Source organism: Aphis gossypii, chromosome 2 (assembly GCF_020184175.1).
Source record: "Aphis gossypii isolate Hap1 chromosome 2, ASM2018417v2, whole genome shotgun sequence".
Lineage (NCBI taxonomy): Eukaryota > Metazoa > Arthropoda > Insecta > Hemiptera > Aphididae > Aphis > Aphis gossypii.
This window is the reverse complement of record NC_065531.1, coordinates 1,782,396-1,804,440: the sequence shown is the minus strand read 5'-3', so window position 1 is coordinate 1,804,440 and position 22,045 is coordinate 1,782,396. Positions and strand designations below refer to the sequence as shown.

At 29.8% G+C, this 22,045-nt stretch overlaps 1 long non-coding RNA gene across 2 annotated transcripts in view; it reads left to right on the top strand.

Moving 5' to 3' along the window:
- The window catches only part of LOC114123710 (uncharacterized), a 62,654-nt gene extending 43,162 nt beyond the window's left edge, over positions 1 to 19,492 (top strand). For both annotated transcript variants that reach the window (XR_007604059.1, XR_007604060.1), the window contains exons 4-5: positions 14,287 to 14,357; positions 16,942 to 19,492. This is a non-coding gene — a long non-coding RNA (uncharacterized LOC114123710). The remainder of the gene's footprint in view (positions 1 to 14,286; positions 14,358 to 16,941) is intronic.
- The last annotated feature ends 2,553 nt before the right edge of the window (positions 19,493 to 22,045 follow it).

Below are 22,045 nucleotides of genomic sequence, written 5' to 3'. Positions count from 1 at the left end.
TTTATCGAGGTCTTTCAGGTCGGAATCGTAATTCCTGTCCGGAAACTCGGCAAAAACAATAAATCACATTTTAACGACAAAAGTATATATTATAAAAGCGTGAATGTGTGTGTTTGTGTTTAGGTCCGTATAATGGCCAATAGTGGTGTTGGGTGGAGGTAGAGTTCGACCCGTTGCGCATAAAAGGACTGGTCAGATTATATGTTACAATATTACGATGTGGATAATATGACTAGTGTGTGAGTATGAGTATGTATTAGCGTTCGTTTCGGTGTAGTCAGGTATATATGCATGATAAGCTAAAAACCGAACCCAAACTACCCTCCTCACTAGCACTGGGTCCAAAATTGTCGAAGGGAGCTATAAATGTCGATATAGATCGTCGTCGTTTTGTCGTATCACACGTATCATACGTAGATAACTTGCTTACGGAATTTTTCGACTATCGAAATGTTACTATATAGATACTTATTCGTTTACGGTATTTAAGTATTCTGTAATGTTATACATAGTGACATATTATATATATACATAAATATATTGTGAACTAGTTGGAAATATATTATCAAAGGAAGCATTAATAATTTTGAATTATCGTTTTTAAAACAAATATTAATAATTTAAGTATTTGTAAATTATTATATTTATATTATACTTAATAATAATTAGGTAATATATAAAATAATTGTATGCATTTACAACAAATTTAAAATGCGACTTATATAATATTATGTTAGCATGATTTTTTTTTTAATGGAATTAAATAGAATAAAGTCTAAGAAGTGTTTAAATTATGTTTGAAGAAATAATATATAATTGCACATTTTTTATGCAGTTTGAAATTTAAAATTAATAAAAAACTTAATATATTTATATAAAATGAATTATTAATTTAATGTAGTGACCGATTACGATTAATTAACTACGATAATGTAAACATATAACTATGAAAAAATAATCGATTGTGATAATCAAATAACTATATCGTTCTTCGGAATGCTTGCGTATTGCAGCGTAAAGATATACTTCGTTAAACAATTTTAGCGAGTTCTTACGTTATTGTTAATTGTCGTTGTATAAATTCTCACAGCCTTAAAGTTTGTTATACACCTTAAAAATTATATATAGTTAATTTAACTCAAATATGATAGCCTAATTAAACAGAACCGAATCTGCTGAACGCAAATTTGTCAAGTTGAACTTTGTAAGATGAAGACAACACATTTGGTTGTGAGTTTTTCTTTTAAAGATCTTATACCTACTTTTGGAAAATTGTACCTAAAGCAACCTTGGAAATGAGGACTAAACCGATAATAATCGCGCCGGTACCGTGGTAATAACTTATTTATGGCTAGACACTCTGTGCAGACGGTTGGTAGGTATAATATACAATATATACATGAGCTAGGTACTTAAGGTCATATATTTTTTTACAGTGTATCATCCAAAACGTGATAACATTTGTAATGCAAACGCTATGAGCCCTGACAGTGATGGTGGGGGTGTGTTATTCGTCGTAATCGGGTTGTTTTAACATGCAAGAATCGTTCGCATTTTCCCTTACGGCGGTGGTGAGGGTGCAGCCGATGGGATATCATGATAGTCACGTCGCCACTGCAGGGTTATAAATGTTATAATTCCTTTCATCCGGCTGCGACCGATCACTCTCTCACGCGTATAAATAAAACACGCTTTCTTCCGATTATGATTTTATGAAAATTTTTATTATTTTTTTTTTTTCAATAACCGGTCGTTTCGAACCGTTTCACGCTGTCTGGTCACAACGATTCCCAATAAACTACGACCGATTTAAACCACAAACAAAAATGTATTATAATTCAATATTTTAATAATGCTTAAAATTTAATATCGGTCATGGAATTTTGTTTTTTATTTTCAGTCATTTACCAGCTTGTTGTAAAATAATACATTTTTCTGTCCTTTATTGTATGTGCTATAAATTTAGAATATATTTATTGTATTCAACAATAAACCTATATAAAAAACTTTATAAACAATTAGATAATTAAGTACTAATGAGATATTATTTGTATTATATATAAGTAATATTATATCATATAGATAAATAGATTTAAATTATCTTATATATTATTACACATTTAGGGCTTATTTCATTCATATCGTGTATAATACAATTATTATATTCTGTCGTTTAGTAAACGCTTCTTATAGTTTATAGTAGGGGCGGCCAAACAGTCGATCGCGATCGACCGGTCGATCTTGGACAATTTCAAAGTCGATTGTGTTAGAATTTATTTTTAGAGCCACTCGCCCTATATGTTTCTTAATAATTATAGTTATTCAATAATAAAAAAAAAAATTATATGGAAGTCGATCCTCAAAGGTGAAGTACATTTTTAGTAGATCGTGACCAAAAAAAGTTTGGCCACCCCTGGTTTATAGTGACTGACATTTAATTCAATGACGTGCTTTTAATAAATATTTCTTTTTCAAAAATGTTATGAAAAGATTTTTTTATTTTTAGCAATATCGTGCATTTTTTTATATCTATAAGCTTTTATTGAGGGAATATTGTTGGACAAACGTAGGTAGACCGCGAATGAAAGTAATATTTAATTATATGGTCTTATTAAGTCTTTTGCAGAAATCACAACTGTATTCTATACATAAATAATGCTACCGTTCCGCCCGCACGCGAGTTCGCAAAACAATGTTATCCGGTTTCCTTTTCATATTATAGTATGTACAACGACCGACTCTATAAAACGTGTATAATTAAAGGACAAATATGTGGCAATGGGTAAGTGGGGAGACGGAAAATAACGCGATGGCGACGAATATCATTAGTAAAATTGATCTTTCTCGCGACGCGATTACGGTGTCGTGTTTTACTGAACGTTTGTTATTTTTTTCTAGGGAAGAAAAGTAAATAAATAATGCGCGAATGAAACAGAACACCCTTCAACGGTAATCTCCTGCCGGTGTACGTCATGTTATACCGAACCACCGCCACCGGTGTGGCGGCGGCAATGACGACGGATCAAGTTAAATCGACCGTTTTGCCGACCTAAAGAATATTCGCATTTATACTTTTTTTCGTATTCAGTTTTAGTTTTGTTTTTAGTCTCGATAAAGACGCGTGGATACCGAATCGTCGTCGTGGTCCTCGTATAATCTCTATATATAAATGAGTCCAACCGGGAGGATCGAGGGGCGCGAGCGATTCGGTGTGGATTATAATATTATTGCGCGCTCGTTCGATCCTCTACAGCAGCACCAGAGATGTGCCCGTTGTCGTCTTCGTCCCAGGCAATCCTACCCAACGCTGGCGGTGGCAGCGGACAAATGGCTAGATTATCAGAAAAGAAAAGGAAGTCCTATATATGAGGGGGGAAAGCCGCCCGGATCGCAGCACGACAGCCCAGGCAATAATTTACCAGCGACGCGGTATCGAGGCGAGGTCAGGAAAGCCGGGATTTTGCAGCGGAGAAGGTATATATATATATATATATAAGTCGTAATGAGACGAACACTAAACGCCTGCTAATGTATATAACACCATGGTAGGGTGGTAGTGGTGGTGTGAAGGGTTTGTCGTCGGACCAGGCCGGCGCACGTGGGTGTAGCGGGCGAGTGGGTTGGAAATGCGAACACGCTCACGGCCGCGGGAGGAGTCGAGTGCGCTCGGATATAAATCATCTGGATTTTTTTCATCGAATTCCGTCACCCACCTCTTCCTTTCCTTTCGGTTCCTTATACACATATATTAGCAACACTATATTATACATATATATAATCATAACGATGTCACATTAATCAGTCCGTTTGCGTTCGACTTTTGATGCGCCAAAGCATAATAAAATAAAAAAATATATTTATTATACAGAGCGTTAACTATTATAGTATATTCAAAACTGGCACCGTCGACACTCGAAAAACCATGGCTAGCATCACTTTGCTATTTACGCTACTTTATTTTTATTTTTGCACTCTGTGGACTGTGGAAAGCCGACCGCTTATAATGAATAGGTACTTAATATGGATTAAATATGATAGATCCTACTAGATAAAACACGTTGTATAATGTAATTTAATAATAATTGGTGGATAAAAATATCTTTTGATTTTCAGAATTCGTTTTTTTTTTGTTTTTATCAATTTACTGCAAGTGTATTAACAGTTACTATTTAATCATAGTAAAACTTGGGTTTATTTATAAGTTGACTTATGGGAACCGATCAATGTTGAAGATAAATCAAATGTTTCACACAATTAGTTAATTTATATGCCTTAACAAATAAATATCATAAGATATATATAGGTTATATTTGATTTAAAAAATATCCGTCACAGCGTTGAAATATTTTTATAATATATTCAAGTTTTAAATCCAATGGTAAAAAAATAAATAAAAAGAAAAAAAAAGTTTATAGTATAGCTCATTACGAAATGTTATACTCGTATTATAATCTAATGTATTTAATGTATATAATATTATAACATAAAATACATCAAATATAATTTTGAGAAATATCAGCTGTCCTAAGCTAACCTCAGTCTTAAAGTGACCAAATTTAAAATTTCACCCCTATATGTTAAGTGGTATGTGTATCAAAAATATAATTTTGATCAATAAATTAGTCCAGTCTTCAGTTTGTGTGCGATATCCATACCTAATTGTTTTCAACTCATTGCATATACTAGATAATTTATGGGGATAGGAAACTGGAACCTGTACATTCGTGGACAATATATCGATGACAATAACAACGAAAATCATTGATGCAAGTTAAAATCCTAAAAAAAAAAAAATAATAATAACAGACAATAATGTCATTATAATCGGGTGTTATATTTTTATAAAGTTTTCTTTCTAAAAGAATAAAATGTATTTAATTCAATGTACGAAAAAAACTAATAAAAAAAAAAACTTGTGTAAAGTTATTGTTTGAATACATATTTTGTCAAATGGATTATATCGTTAACTTTAAAGTGAAAATTTTTTCCTCTTCCGCTATTTTACTGGTTAACTTTAAGTTAACCTATGGGAACTGTATCTTAACTCGAAAAAGTTTAACTTTGCAAAAAATTAAAATTCAAAAAGTTAAATACTGCAATAAGTCTACGTCACAATATCTGTTGTACACACTACACATATTATTATTTATGATCTGAAAAACTTTAAAATTCAATTTTTACCGCATCCATTTTGATTCTAGGAGATACCGTGTTTAAAATACTGTCAATTTGTAAGTTTTATATCAATTTTACAAAACAAGTCAACATTAGCAATGTTTAACATGGTTACATTTTTGACGGGTCGTAAATTAAGTCATTTTAGCTTATTAAGTTATACGGATATGTGGGATACAATTTATATGAATAATATAATATGGTGCAGTAGTTTCAAAAATAAATAATAATAACAAAAATGTTTTCTCTTATGTTGTCAAAAAAAAAAAAAATAATAAAATAAAATACGTAACAATAAACCATTTACATACAATATAACTAATTATACATATAACTGATGATTTAACGAATTTATCTATTGAAACTGCTATTGAGAACTCGTTTTTAGTCATGCGTAACACTTGTTATTAACAATCTGATGCGTTAAAACTGAACAATAGCATAAACTATTCAAATTAATACGAAGTTATCGTTAATAAACAATTATCCACAAAGCGAATTGAATTTAATTCCTCTATTCTGCCTTTTGTAATTAAACAGCTCGAGACATTTTTTGATTCATAAAATATATTTTGTATTCTCGTTAACGTCACCCGTTAAAAAAAAAAAACTACACGTCGTGTATATTAAACTGACGTATTTATTTTATGAACTTAGATATTAGTTTTTAATTTATTTAACTTGATCCTATAAATGTCTGTTTTGACGAGACGTACATAATAAATCAACATTTTCCTTTTGTCTATACGAGTCGATGAATTATTTCTAATATTTAATAATTGTCACACAACAATATAATATTCAGCATGGTGGATTTAATGGCGATTAAACTACTTTATAATTTGCAATTTTTATTGATCTCAATTGAAATTGTGTAATGCTTTTTTATTTTATAATAATTAATAGAATACGTAAAATTATTATTGTACATGTTTCAATTCGTACCTAATATTCAATACCTGAAAATTGTACTAAAAAAAAAAATAATAATAACTTAACAGCAAAACCATATACGTATTATCATTATGAAATGACATTTTTGAAAAAAAAATATGGGTAATACAATTTCTAGTTTATTATATGTGTATCATATAAATACAAATTGAATTAATTTTTGAAATATATATTGCATTACTAAGCTAAACTTACGAGAATTCATAAACGAATTTTTAATATCTTATACTCGATTACTGTCATATGTATATTGTTATCGTCCGTATACGGTTGGTAGTATATGTATAATATATTCGTGCTCCGGTCAAACGCATGTAGTGTAATATTTTATCGGCCAAAGGCATAAATATATAGTGACGGCGCTTAAACGGATTAAACTGCGTCTCTCGCTGGGGCTTTATAAACATTAATCATTAGGGCCGTTTCATCATTTTACAGAAATTCCACTAATCCTGTCTAAACATCGAAATACGAGTATATGTTATGCTATGTACATATTGTATGTATATAATATGGTGTCGCTAGTTGTGAACTTCTTTGTTTTTATCGCTTGTCACCTATCGAACTCTCAAAACACATGTTATATCATACATTTATTTTATACCGTGTCAAAACTTATTAACATTGTAATAGTACCATCTGTCTGAAATGTTATGATGAAAATCACGTTAAATTATAAAGTGTTATGCACTGATTGCCTTTGAGTTTATAAAACTATTTTAAAAATTAAAAACCAAATTATTGGTCCATTTACTATTGAAATATACAATAACATAGATTTAGTTCCCTTTCGCCACCTTTCCACCCTTATTTGAATGCAGCCTGTCAGAATAATATTGACTAAACTTATTTTATAAATTTATGAATTTTGTTCCTATATGTTTTTGTATTACATAAAGATGGAATTTAAGAATTAATAAATTCAAAAATTATTTATTACATGCCCGTATTTTATTGTTATTAAATTGTTGAGTTCGGAAATACAATTTAGTGAAATATATTAAATAAAATCTACTTATATAGATTAAAAATTATTAATTTTTATATTAGGTATATATTGGATTAAGTAAAGAAAAAGGTGACTGAATTCTTCTAAGTAAACAAACTGCTATACCATATAGCATCAACGTTAATTTGTATATTTGTATATTTAGTTTTTTAGATAGATATATGGATTAAGTTTAACCCAAGTGGAATTTGGTAGAAACAACTAGTAAGATATATAATTTAAACAACGTTTCTAATTTTTTTTCTAAATGTCGCCGCCCTTCAATCTCACATGGTATGTTCGTCTGACGAATAATGACTCCCGTTTTCTTAATGTAATTTTTATGGGCCCGTAAACTCCATTTTACTATATTCTCGCGCTTTTTTTTTTTTTTGGTCATTTTAAAAAAACATTAAGCCTCCAAAAGGAAAACGATGGCCGCTGCGGTGAGAGTAATACGGATAAAATGGACCAGTGTGCAACGATTCGAGAATTGAGCCTCGCAGAGAGAGAGAGAGCTGTGCATGAGTCGGTGGGGAAAAACCCGTCTCATTTTAATGGAGAAGAAAATGTTCATCAAAGTTTTCCGTCCGTTTAAGGCGACCATAAATCAACCGGGGGATTTTTCGCTCTGACATTTCGTTTCGTGTAGTCCCCCCGTTCCGACGATTTTTGGCGGAACCTTTGCGAGAAATTGATTTGAATTTGAATACAATGTACAATATACAACAATGTACCAACCATACATATATGTGCTCTTCGCGTAATTTCACTGCCACATCACAATTTCGATAGGGTGTATTCGTATATATGGACCAGACCCACGTTATGTGCATATTATATATTATATTGGTAATCGTGGGGTATATCTACCTGCCGCGAACGAATGGACCGGAAATATTAGGGTTTTGGGCAAAATTGTTATCGGGAAAAATATACTCATACGGACGGTTTATAACGGTGAGTCTTTTCAGAAAAAAAATATATATAAATACACCTATAGACACAGCGGCAGATAAAAACGGAAATAAGAAACTCAACGTTATATTTTAGCTCAAAAAAAATATACATTTATATGTTTATGTATATCTACGGATAATGCGGTAGTGGTGGTGGCGGCTGTCGTATCGACAGACGGATAAATTTTAACCATAATAACGCTCTCTGCATTCCGAAAAGTATTGATATAATAATAAAGAGGCGCTGCGATCATTTTATACATCGTCTGCACATATAACAACGTGCAGCCAAAATGGCCTCTAATTTCGTCACGTATCCCAGTCACGTAACTGTATTCATATTTTATAGGTGTAAGGGGATTTTGAAGTTCGCGCGTTCGAAACCTTTGCACTTCGCGGGTTGTGAACGCATACGCGCGTATGATCTAAATATTTCTGAGAATGTTGGTACCTACGCCTTTAAGCCGTTCGGCTTCGTTACATCTATGACGTATCGCTCAGAGAGTACCTACTATACATCGTTTGAAACGGTTCACCAACTCAAACGCGTCTCCAGGAAACTTACAAGTATATATAATATACAACCGACGTCAACGAGGCCGAAACTAAGCTTTGAACTTTAAAGTTTTTTTTTCTACATTTACAGTGTGCGATTACGGATTAACTCTTATAATTTAATAATATATAGCTACCTACATACCTACAGTATGTAATATATTATTATATTACGATCTACTATTGAAATGCGTTTAAAAAAAAAAAAAAAAATGTTTTAGAGAATATACACATAATTAAATGGACGGAGAAAATATGAAAATACTGTAGATCATATAATTTATACCGTATAATTTTTACTTTTTTCTGAAATTTTTTTTTATAACGTCCAGATAGATGTATTTAAGCTAATTTTATACGTGTTAATGTATTTCTTTTAAAATAATTTAAATTTCACAAATATATTTATATTTTTACAACAACCATATTACAATTCACATAATATTAATATAAATAATACGTTGAATATGACAGAAATATACTCAATTAATTATATCACAACTTGAATCAACAGAAATATCAAAAGCTAATGTTTAATTTTAACGTTTAAAGTAACATAGTACAACAAAATAATTTATTTAAAATATATACAAATTAATGAGTCTATATGGAATATATTATAATATAGTAATTAGTAAGTTAATAAATTTGTGGGAAATGAATGTAAATAGATACTGATCCCAAAACATAAACTGTTTATTCATTTTAGATTATTTTTTTAATCAAATATTAGATATTTTATAAAATCTAGTATTTCATAATAAAATTACAAGTATAAATTTTGCATGATTTATTAAGTAGTATTGTAAATTACTGTAATAAAAACATCGAAATAATTTAAACCATTTAACGTACAATGAATACATATAATATTGTATCATATTTTAGTAGGGATTTTTAATTTAATCACTTAAGTTACACTAAATTTCTATTATTAAGCCTTGGGTAGTACAGCTTAATTAGCATTTGAAGTAGGTATCACCAAATTTGCTGAAAAATCAATAAATAGAACAGGTTACAAGTATCAGAATTTATTGCTTAGCATTTTAATTTTGTATACAGATAATATAGATTTTTAGTTTTTTTTTGTCCGTTAAATTTAAAAATTTATTTTTTTTTTTATTGGACTACGTAAAAAATAAACTTCTTCCGTGTCGTAGCTGCAGGTCAATATAATAATCCAAAATATTTCGAAGTATATCGGACTCATATAATATTATAGGAATACGTATTTATATAATTAGTTAAAATCATAATTATAATTAATTATCACTGTAGATAAATTTATGATCATAAAACAAAATATGTTGCGCGTGTATTTCTGACTATTAAACTACCTATAGGAATATTTGAATTAATAAATGAAAAAACAGTACAAAAAATATTATAATATTATGATCAAATAATGCATGTGTAATGTATATGTATAAATACCAGTAAATGGTTTGTGCGCAAAGTATTATGTTAACGTTGAACTATAATAAACAATAATACGTTATTAAAACACACGTATATTATTTTCACAAAGTTGCAAAATCAAAAAAAAAAAACAATAAGAATAAAAAACTCACATTCACATGACGGTGGTATGTAATATTTGTGCATTTAATGCCTTTATACTGTGGTATTTAATTGTATTTAAAACGTTGGTTGTTGTTATCGAAATAACAATAAGCTGCGTGTAGAATTTGTTGCCTTTTATTTTTCCAAAGAATAGGACGTTTCATAATAATAATATATACGTACACACGTTCGTATATAATATTATGTTTGTACGTGCATCGCGTAAATCTTCAAGTGTGTAAAGGTCGAAAAACGAATACAATTCTTTTGAATGCGCCTCAATGTGTACGCATTGTACTACTATATACCATGAATTGTGAGGTAATAAATTCTAAGTATATTATATACACGCGTGTGAAAAATGGGAGTATTGTAGTCGAGTAGTCGTTACTTTTTAATAATTAAAAATATAAACAAAAATTAGAAAAAGCTTTAAAGTAAAGTATGTTAAGTGCGAGTACATATTTTTAATAATATTAAAGAATAATATTATATGAGATTGGCGGTAATAGATACTATAGAAGCGAAGAAAAATAAAAATCTACAACGGACCTGTACGTATATAATGATAATAATAATAACGTCCTGCCAACCAATTGTCGTCGTCGTCATCGTGCTGGGATCTTTTAAATTTACGACTTTTCCACGTCACGACAACCATCGTCCGCGCCTCCGTCGACTTTTCCACTGAGAGGCTGCTGTAGGGGAAGGTTGAGCGCAGGAAGCACATTCAGTGGCTGTTGGTAGGGGGTACTGGCAGAGTCGGGCGGTTAGTCGGTGGGTTGCGTGTCAGCTGCAGATAGCCGTCCGACAATATAACACTTGCTCTACCCATTATACCCTCCCCGCTCTCCGCCAAAACCTCCCCAAGTTCGGAAGACTTCTATATATATTATATAATATATATTGTGGTACGTAAACCGTATCCAGCCAAGAGGACAATTTAATGCAGCCATGGATCGAAAATTATCATCTGCCCCTTTATCTGCAGTAGGACCGAGTCCGCGGTGAAGAAAAAAAAACATAGGAACGGTAAGGAGAGGACGAGTGGGCTGTATAACGCTGGCTGTGTTTGAGGAAGAGAAACAGAGTGACAGAGAAAGAAATGAAATGCACACAATGGGACCTTTTATGTAATAATATATATATAAAACACGAAAACGCCAGTGTGCTTAGTCGATGACCAGACGACGACGACAATGACGGGGAGAGAGGGAAAGGGAGAGAAATAAAAACCGTTCGATCGCAATCAAAAAACGCATCCGGACATCCGCGGCGGTAATTCCAATGCGCCCCACTATATATTATTTATACAGAATAATGTATTTTTTGTACGGGTTTTTCACTATTTTTCATCCGGCAATCAAAGTTTTCATCGTATCGCCCGGAAATGCTAAGGCGCCAATATTGTCTAGCTGCGTGTGTTGTTCGTTGTACGAGTAATACGATTCTGTCAGTCATATTATATTATCACAAAAAATATAATCATAAATATATCGAAAATTCTGTCACATAATTATTGATCAGTGATGTTAAATAAAACGAAAGTTAAGGCAACGATATTACATAAAAAAAATTAATTAAATATAAATCGAAAATCACGACATAACAATTTATCAAGCTGTTATTAGATGGAAATAATTATAAATGTATAATTAAAAATAACTATATGAATGAAAATATTATACTCTTTACGCCCCATTGTGGTATTAATAATTAACATTATTAAAGCGATGTTTTTAATATGAACCAAGGAAACAAAATAACCTTAGGAATCTAAGTATTTACCTATACGTCACACGAAGATGAACGGATCGAAATGATGAAAAACTGTGCAACTAATATTAAATAATAATGATACAATAACAGTATGTCTTTTTACTAGAGGTCAAGTCTTTCGGTATTTCATAACTCTATGGGACTCTTTTTTGTTGCTCTTGTTTTTGTATTTTATATATTTATATGTTATTATATTTTATTTTTATATTTCTACGTATCAATGTATTTATCGACGAATTTTTAACTTTGATGACATTTATAATCAAATTTGAAATTTTTGAATGATCTAATTGGTTGTTTAATATATAATATTTGATAGTTTAATTATAATTATATCGTTATTTCATTCATGTAACTTAAATAAATAAAAAACTATGTTAGAATCAATTAAGAAATTAGTATTGGTCCCATTTTACTTGACTCAAAAATATTTAATTAATAATAACATGGTTTTACATGATTTACTCTGTAGAACTCTGTAAATTTTTGCTATAACTTATTTATTTTTGAAAAATATGAAGCCGGTTTGGGAAAATTAATGGTATTTATAATGCAAAAAATATGGCTGCAACTAGACGCGTTCTAAAAAAATGTAGGAGAACTGCGTATGCGCAAGAATTAAGTACATAAAATGAAAATAAAAATCAATGGCACACAGTTTTAGAAAAATGTTCAAGAAATATTATTACCACGACGTATGGCAATATTATAATGAATAAAATAGAACAACTCTACGCTGAGATATCGAGAGTGTCCGGTTATAGCAAATACTCCGCATATAATAATATATAAGTGTATATTTAGTATATACATAATATTCAAAAGTTCGTGGAGTTCAAACGAATTATATATATATATATTGTTAGGCCGCGTTCGTTTCGGTCCGGTAATTTATAATTGATGCTGTAAACAACGGTCTGCAGTCCATGGACCACCGCCGACTTCCTACCATCCTTCTACCCCATGCTCGAATACGAATAATAAACGATTCCACGCACGTACCGCAGTCAGTACGCCTGGGCCACGATCGCTAGGCTGGGAATGAAGAGATGATGGGTGGCGGAAGAAGTCACCCGACGCGTGTATATGTGTCTGTGTGTCCCCAAACAAAGTCTATCGACCCCTTTGCGCTACACATTATATTATGTGCGTATAATACTATATATTATTATATATATAGTTGGACGCCTACGCCGTGTAATGACGTCTGATGAAAAATATGTGTGTTCCAAAATGATGGGATGAAATACATCATATACTATAATCTCTTTGGACGAAAAAAATTATAAAATATACGCGTATGTCGTGTAGTTTAGGTCTACTTGGATAAGGCGATTCAAAAAAAAAAAAAACACGTACCTATACAAGCCGCTTAGGCACACCTTTCGCTTAATCCCGCGGAGTCGTTTATAAACACTCGAAATATTACTGGCAGAGAGAAATGAACGCGTGCAACGTCTTAAAAGTACACTGTTACGTCTAACACCTGTATCTAAACTAATATCGTTAATAAGGAATTTGACAAAATAGATGTGATTAAACTAAAAAAAAATCAATTGAACTGTAACTATTCCCACTGGTAAAGTTCGCAACAAAATATTTTCAAAAACATCTGTAATATTTTATCTACACCATTTGTAATAATAATTATTTATTATCATCATGTGTAGAATAATATATTTTGTAAATTTTTCGGTATTTCTCATGTATGCGATAAAATCATGAGTGTGTAACTAACCCAACTATCTCATGATGTTGATCCTACAATTCCAGCACGGTTATTATTATTATACCTCTTAAACTCTTTTTATGCTGTTAGGTTAGTCTGTGTTGCTGAACATAAATAAATAATATTGGAAAATAATAAGAGGTACGGTTTTTGATAATATGAAGTGTGTTTGTATAGTGTATATATTAATGATTGTCGTCGTTATTACAAATATTTTTGTCGAACCGTTGGTACATAAATAAATTATTTTTATTTTTACTATTTGAAACATTACTTTATCTTGAAAAAATATAAAAGTTAAATTAATTAAAAACTGGTTTTCCTCAATTTCACTTAATATATTATTATAATTAACTTTGATTCAAATATTATTATTACCTACCAAGAGTAAAAAAAAAATTAAATTTTGAAAAAGTTTTTAGATATATACGTACCAATGCGTATATTTTTATACAAATAAATTATTTTTTTATTTTAATGATTACTAATTATTTATATTGTATTTTATTTGATTCTAGTTATTAGAAATAACAATAATTTCATTAGTTTTAATTATTATTATTTTTTTTTTATAATGTTTATAGAAATGGTGCGTCATTTCGATGTAATAAAGTATAACGCCTGTCAATATTAAGGCAAGATTTGGAAGTTCATGGTAAGAATATATTTACAATATATTTTATTATGTTAAGAGTTAATGCAATATGAATAACGCAACTACAATTATTGCGATAAAAATAAAACATGGTAAAAATAACGGAATTAGTTTTAAATAATCGGTAGAAAAAACATAAAAGGAAATTGCTAATATTATTGAAAAATTATTAAAACATTTCTCATATAACGCGAGGTAATGGACATTTTTAAATCTAAACCCTTCTTCTGAATTTTAGTTAAGCCAACAGTATATTGGTGAACAAAATAATTAATCATAATATTACCATAATTGTATTACTCTAGACAAAAATGATTGCCTCAAGGGCGCAAAATCTAGATAATTACAACATATTTATAGTCTCAATTAAATTACGAATAGTCTTAATGAATTTTAATATGATAGGTTAATTTATTTTCACGTGAAATTTCATCTACAAATTAGTTTTAAGTTATTATTATTATGCAGTACTTTAAAATATTATACTCGTATACTACGCATTAAGGTGGATCTGAAGTTGTATCAAGATAAAGTAATTATGATAAAAGGCAAGTCTAATGAAACTCTATTTCACGTAGAGCAATTGGTAAAATTAGAAATGTATATTTTCACGTAAAATGTACATTTTACAGTTTCACTGTCATAATATGTTATATTGACTAAATTTTTTTCAAACCTATCAAGCATTTTATTCTAAAACAAAAAATTACTAATTAGAAGTAACTTATACTGTAGATAACCAAATGAATTTTTTTTTCAAAATTCATAATATATCAGTATTATTATGTTACATAATTAGTTTACCTCTCTTCGCATCTTTAAAAATTGCAACCGTTGAAATGATAATAGCCTAAAACCCGCTAGGATTACAAATAACTTCGAAAATGAAATTTAATATGGAAAATTGCAAAATTTGTATTACACTTTGTAAAACGATTTAATTTCAAAAGCAGAAACATGAAGTACTTATGCAATTATTATTGTAACTATAAAATAATTAAAATGGATCATTTCACTGAGAAAACATTTTATAATCAGACATATTTTTAGTAATTTAAAAGAAAGTTAGAAAGTTTTAATAATTTAAACATCCAGTGATAAAATAATGTAATATGATAATAAAATGTAAAATAATCATAATGATATTATCACAGTGAAGATAAACGTCTTCGTGCGACTTACAACTTTCAAGTGAGGACATTTTATAACATTATAGGTAGGGTACTAAAATGTTACTGAATAATAATATGTAATTTGAGTATATATTTGTACACGTCATTTTTTGCAACTGATTTAAACGCTGTATTGTCAGATGAAATCTAAGTGAAAGTACATGCAAACTAGGAAAGGCAACCAGGTTGATAGACGATGAACAACGTGTGACGATGATGTGTTCATACCTCATAAATATATCTTCTTTAAAGTTTTGCAGTCATCGACTTAGGGAGGATTGCACATATACTTAATATGTACACTGAAAATAATTTTGACCTCAATTAATACATAATATATATATGTGTGTGTGTGTGTGTGTGTGTATGTATGTGTTTGCATGATATAATATTACAGTATAACTTAAATACACTTTATAAACCGTATCATCGTAAGATACACACGAGCGAGATAAAATTGGTATCAGGATTTGGGATAATTTGTGTAGACTAACGGTCCAACTTTCCAGACATTTGAATATAATTTTCTAGATCTGATCAAACGCTAATGGGTTGTAAACGTAAATTTTACTATCATATTATAAATGTTTAATATCCACGTAATATTAAGCGATGATTTATCGTTATCGTGAGTTAAATGTATACATAATCGTTGTATGTACTTAAGTGATACAAAATATAATTAGCGATATATATTTTATATATTTTTTTTTTCAAACAATAAATAACATAAAATATTACACTGGGTTAAAATCGATAATATTTTTAGTTATTATTATATTATACTTTTTATTTTAGGATTTTAAATCCAGAAAATAATTCGGTTCTATACCAGTCTGCTGCTTATTAATGATAAGTTTATTGACTTAAAATTATATTGAATCTTCAGACATGCAAAATCAAATACCTATTTACGTATGTATCTTATACTCTTGTGTATATATTTATATATAATATAGGCTACTTATCGTACCCGAATAGTGTACATGTTGACCGGCTATTTAGAATACGATTTCTTCCGGGCAAATGATCGTATTCAGCCTCCAGGTATTGCAAGTGCGGGAGTCGTTCTTTTAAAGGATCGTCTATCTCTTTCACACTTTCTATCTGTCTGTCTCTTCATACTGTCGTTCCACGTGGTGAATCATTTTTCTTCTTTACGTTTTCCTTCGTATTACAGACATAAAAAGGCGTTAGCACACACCTCTAACTCACACTCACACATACACACTATCGTGTAATTTTAGAAAGAGATGGTTGTAGTGTGTGGATCGGTTAGGAGGGGGGATTTAGAGACCGGCTAAAACCGTCGGAATCAGACATTTTTCAAACGTGCCGTGAGAATATCCTCCACCTACTACTATCCGGTTGTTAAATCTTTGTGAGCTCTGACATCCATTTGTTATTCGCAGGTAGACCCCGAATAGCGTTAACGACTTGCCCTTCCACATCCAGTGTCGTAGCTGTGAGGTGTCGGGGTCATTGATGGTGATGGAACCAGAAACATGGTCGGGAGTGGGTAACGGAATTTTGCAAACGAGAAAATAGAAATATTTTCTGTCCGTTTTAGGAATTTAACTCGCCGGTGAACCCGTCGGAGAGCTTCTGTTTGACCGACATGAAATTGTTGCCAGCCAACGAACCGCCAAATACCTTTGGCGTGAACGCCACGTATGTGCTTGCACTACGTGTATATAGTCAATTTTACGGCTTCACGAGCAAGACTTTTATCTCGAACGGTTTTCTAAAAATTGAAAAAATCGTTTTCACAGTAGCTGGTATTTTATAACTCGTTGTCACATAGTTGCGACAATGCTTATCGAGGAAATATTAGTTTCCTCAAGGTACAAATTTTGCGTGATTGGTGCGTAAATAACTATTATATTATGTATGGACTTAAAAATTATTCATGTTACTTTTACCTTTTTATGTAGGTATATACGTTTATTTTCACATAATAATTATACAACTTTCAATGGTAGCTGTTCTTCAACAAACAGAATTTCAATAACTATACGAAATATAAATCATCGTTATTGTATACTTATACGTATTTAGTCATTTCATATACATAATAATATATATGATTTGATACGTGATATACCTTTCCTTAGCTTTACCGTCTCATTAAATGTAAATTTTATTTTCATGAATAAAAACTAAATTCAACGTTATGTTCACTCGTTTCTGACGAGTAAGAATTAATTTGTATCTGTATATTAAACATAGACGAGTATTGCGAATTAAGACATTATCGGATCCTTTTTATGGGTAACGAATTCAGATTTTACCCTTTTATCAGACTCCTAAGGCGTACAACGGCAGTGGTAGTGTATATACAGACGTGATCGTTGTATTTCAGTTGCGAGTGTACGTGGCAACGACTCCGTAGGCGATTTAATAACAATCGTGTTAAGTAGTCAACGTTCGTTTAAATCGAAATTTACGCGTATTTTAATAACGTTCACGCGCGGTTTATATTGTTTGCCTGTAAACTTTCTCCCGGCTATTTACGAAGAGCGCCGGTAGTATCTCCGGTGACGTTTACATCATTACCACTGAAATTTAATTAATTGCATAGCCACAGATACTGATTTTATATCACCTTCTTACTCATTCCCAATGTCTTGCTCCGCGCTTTAACCTAACCTAACTTAAATACTTATTTCATGTACATTCTATTTTTCTATGCCAAAGATGTGTCATTTTTAAAAAAATTTATTGAATAGATACATAAAATACAACCAAATTTTCGTCAGTATTTAGTAAAAAATTGTTAGCACAATCAATTTATAAAAATGCATGATATTTTGTCTTTTTTATAATTTGTTACCTGAATATTTACATTCATGGTATTTTCAATTTTAAAATATTTCTTAAATAATATAATATATAATGAGATAAATAAAGGATAGACGTAATACTGCACAATGCGTATTACTTCTTCTTGCTTATTATAAAGTGGAACAAAAACCTTAAGGGGTATTATGGAAACTTTTAAATACAAACTGTTGTTCAACAAATAAAAAAACTTTAGATTCCGATTATTTAGATAAATAAAAATAATACAATAATAAGGAAACACTAAGAAATGTTGGCTTCTTTGAATTATTTAAATGGCTGCAGACTTTAAAAGCCTAATAATCTATAAATTTTAAATTGAAAAATAAAAATCTACGTTAAAAAAAAATAACCAATTACTCGGAAATTGAAACTTAAAACTTGCTTTTATTTAAGTTTTTTGAGTTTAACTAAGGAACACGTCAGTTATATAAACTAACAAGCACAAATGTTTAAATATAAATAAAAATAATAAAGTTGGTATGCGTTATTTTATAAATATGAAGAAATTATTAATTTTTGTAATGATACCATTTATCCGTTAGCTGGCGCACTGTATAGGCAATTTCGGTACATTGGCGTTAAAGTGACTTTCCAACATACTTCATGGATTATGAAAATATTTTGATTTGATGATAAAATAATATTATTATTAAACATAGCACATTTGATATAATTATTATAGTAACCAGTCGATAAAATAACCCAATGTAAAATCAGAAATACGGCAATTGTTTGTCGAAAATATTTCACGCGAAAAATAGTTGTTTTATATTATTATTAGTTTATGCATGTTAACTATAAAAAGGTACATTAATTTTTATACTTATTTTGCATTTGAAAATTGTATGTAATTTTTTTATTGTATGTAAAATTTAAATAATTAATTTTTATACAGTTATTATAATTTTTACATATTTTTTTTTACATTTAAGTGACAGATATGTTTTATTATTCTTAATACTATTGTATAACTGATTAGTTGTGGAATTGTTGCGCCCCCATTAAAATATAACTCATATAAAGTTAGGTTATGATAAGTTATCAATGAGTTTTTAAAACGTATTTGTAATAAGCCATAATTCATATTGAATGAAATAGTTGTTAAAGATACCTAATGCAATATCGTCACTGATATACAGATTAAAAAATATATTACATAATAATTATAAGTCATATTATTTTAATGTTTTCGAATCATTATTTGTTTTTTGGACAGTTTATGCGTAAAAAATAATTGTCGTATTCGAATAATGTTCCTTCGAATCGTTGTCACTCAAACAACTTTTGTGTGAACTATTTTTGATGAATAATTATTTAAGTGATACAAAATAATCGTGTCAACCACTACAATACGTTTTTATATGTGTACTTACATATAGTGATATTTATTTACACATTTGAAATTAATCGATGAGTTTATCATTTTAATGATACAGCAATAGCAATCGAGTTTTTAATTTATGTATAGTCTTTTAAAGATTTAAGTATATTATCTGTCCTCGGATCCTTGGATTACGAATAGACGCTAGGTTTATTTTAGACGTATTATAAAGTTTGGAATGAACCCAAGAGACTTCAAAAATATCCGTAGGAATTTTTTTTTTCGTAAGAAAAGCAGTGACCCATGTACAGTTACCACTAGTACAATGGTACATAAATATTAAAACAGCAGGCGGTCGGTTGCGGTCGTGGTTTATTAAGGTAGGTGTTCTAGATCGTGAAAATCATTTATTTTGATTTACATAATAATATTATAGTTTAATAAAAATAAATAGGATTGTAATGTGTATTGTTATCATTCCGGTAAAATTTTTCATGTAAATTTTTTATTTTTAATATACACATGGTCCACGATAATCATTCGTCTATAATATCGCATACAAATCCAATACCTATATTTATTTACAGATTTATAATACATTTAATACATTGAACAAAGCCATAACGGTTTAAGTAAAGATAACAAACTCGCTCTGGCTATACAAACATTATAAGTATATAGACAATAATAATATTAACAGTAGTTCCTTCCTCCGGAAGTCACTTTCCCCCACCCCCGGTTGAATCAATTAAACCTACTATTGATTTTTACCATAACTATGTTTGCCATTAACAATAGAACTTATGTTTGCCCATTGTGAGCATGTGTGTAAGTGTGTGTATTGAAAATGTTTTCTCTGCTTGTTCTTTATTTCTTTTTTTTTTTTATTATTACTTCTCCCCCTCAACACACTTACGCGTATATATCGTATACGTTTTGGCCAGATCCATGCGTGTGTGGGTGTATGCCAAACGATCGATTACGCCAATGTCGTTTTATACGGTGTCCACCGCCGCCGCCGCTGAATAGAATGCAAATACATTCCGGCGAAGTTTGTTTAAACAGCGTGCAAAGACTGCAAAGGGTGCGAGCCTTTGCTTGTCTACATATATATATGTGTATGTATATATATATAATATATATATAACGTATATAGGTACATATTATAATATATATATATTTGGAAAGTCGACAAGTAAAAGAAAATGCGTCACGCGCAAACAAATGGACTAAATCACAAAAACAGGTCAGAAATTTACTTTACTCATGGATCATTTTCTTCCGAACTTCGTTTCACACATAATTGTACTCACACACATACGTGTACGATAAATAAGTGTTCCATCAAAAAGTTTTCAAAGCGTGTTTTATAGTATGTTCTACTTATAATTAAAATATTTACGTAGAAAACCCCTATACGTTTTAAATAATAATAATAAAAAAACTTGATGGTCCTTATTTTTGAAAACCAACCAATCCTTCTATAATGGTTTACGTATGACAAAGATTACAAGTAATGCAGTGATAGCTAGATAAAATTCATTTTTATAACTAAAGTCATATTAAATTAAGATAGTATTTAATATTTCATAGCTATGATTTTATTTTTTTTTAAAGATACCTCAATACAGTTTAATATTTTAATTTTTTTTTTTATGTTTTTACGTAATATACCATGTAGGTAGTTAATTTAAATATCTTGAAACATTACTAAAGCCTTGTGTTTTTTGTTTACAAATGTAGTCATCTCATTCATTATACATATAATGTATTAGTTAAAACAATGAAAGTTTTCGGTAATATTATCATTGCCAAACGCTTTTGAACAAATGTATATAAAGTATGTTATTTATAAACGTGTTTTAACAATTTTGGAACTGTTTAAGATATTCCATAATAATATTATGTAAATATGGTAACAATCGAAGAACGTGCGAAGAAATAATTTGATTACGTTCGCTTCTCTTAAAAACTGCAAGAAATTTTAAATTCACAACCTAACTATAAAATACGGTACTCAAAATAAAGCAGCTACAGAACAGTAATCAATAATAGAACGTATATTTTGTATAATATAATAAAGTTAAATAGATTAATTAATAAGAATATTTCGTGACTAGATTATTTTTAATTTTAACGGTATAATATCAATATACTCATATTATATAATATATTAAATAACATACATTTTATTTATTATCGTACTACTAATTTGTATGTACCACGATCAGGTATATTTTCAAATATTTTACGACACAACTTAACACATTTTATTTAGTCAGTAAACTATAAATTGTTACTTGACAAATATTAATATGATATTTTTATCGTAACTAACATATTTTATAAAG